The sequence below is a fragment of the Perkinsus marinus genome (assembly GCF_000006405.1).
Source record: "Perkinsus marinus ATCC 50983 genomic scaffold scf_1104296957152, whole genome shotgun sequence".
NCBI lineage: Eukaryota > Perkinsozoa > Perkinsida > Perkinsidae > Perkinsus > Perkinsus marinus.
This window is the reverse complement of record NW_003207238.1, coordinates 1377-2752: the sequence shown is the minus strand read 5'-3', so window position 1 is coordinate 2752 and position 1376 is coordinate 1377.

Sequence of the window (1376 nt, the reverse complement as noted above, 5' to 3'; positions counted from 1 at the left end):
TAAACACTACGAGTTTCGTTGGCTAAATCGAACTCCCGATCGACTAATTGACAGTATTACGGTATTACTCGAGAAATCGAATTTTCATGCATTTGCATAAGAAAAACGCACGCACAGTAGCTTGTCAACTGTGACACGATGCAAAAAGTAAAAAGAGGTGACATTTTGCCTATCATCTTCTCGCTCCAGCCGCAAACTTTTCCCTTAGCCACTTTCTATCTCCTCGGGCCATATTTCACGCTTTGACACTCGACTTTGTGCGTGCCTCTTTCTACCAAGGCCCTGCCTTGCTAGCGGACAGCCATCAGCCTACACATCACTTGGATATCAGTTCGGGTTTCTGGTTTCGGTGGGATCAGTTCAGCCTTGGATAACAAACAGCCTTCACTTGGATAACACTTCGGGTTTCGGGTTGTCCTGTCGGATTTCGGGTTTCCCTTGCTCCGTTCTCATCCGCCGTACTTTGTTTCTGTGGGGGACTTCTCTGTGAGATTTTTGTGGCCGTCGAGATCCATTCATGGCCTGCCACAGAACATTCGGGGTCCGCACAATACACATTGGACACGGTCAAAGGAAGAACCCTGCATTAAAACATATTATTATAGTCATATATTCGTATTGTTTACCTTACAATAGATAATATTCGATATAGTGAATAATGATAACCATTGATTTAAATCACAGTAATACATCATTACATATCGATATTACATGGTTTTAGTGTTTTTATCCGTAAGATGCTCAACAGTGATGGGTGTTGAGATGTGAGTCAGCGGAGAGTGTGAGTTGGAGGTAACGATCTAGACAACCGACGTTAGCTATGAAGTTGCACGCATGTCCTTCGCATTAGGGCCCGCGCAATCTTGTGCACGGTTCTTCCTTTGATCGTGTCCAATGAATTGAACATTGATCAAAGTCAGGGCGTGCCTAGTTGCTCAAAAATGGCGGGTGTTGGGACGCAAGTTGGACGACCTCAGCGGAGAGCGTGATCCATCCCAAATCCAGATCCCGTTTTGCCGCTTTCGTGGCGCGAGATTTAATTTCGTGGCGCGTGACAAAATACCATCTCGCCGATTCTACTGCGTGTAACGAATATCTTAAGCATTCTATTGGGTATATATATTAGCTGACCTCAGATAAGATACATTCTAGGTCATCTCAGCGTGTGGTGGACCCTAAGGAACACTCTTTGGAAATAGTGACGTCGTCTCGTTGTTTTGGTGACGCCATTCTGGCTAGCTCGTCAACCCTTACATGTCTCCATATGACCATGTGCATGGCCTCTCGATGAACAACAAGGGTGGATTCATAAGTTGATTATATCCGGAAATAACATTAGCTCGATCCATGACCGAGGATCTCTCGATGTGCAATCC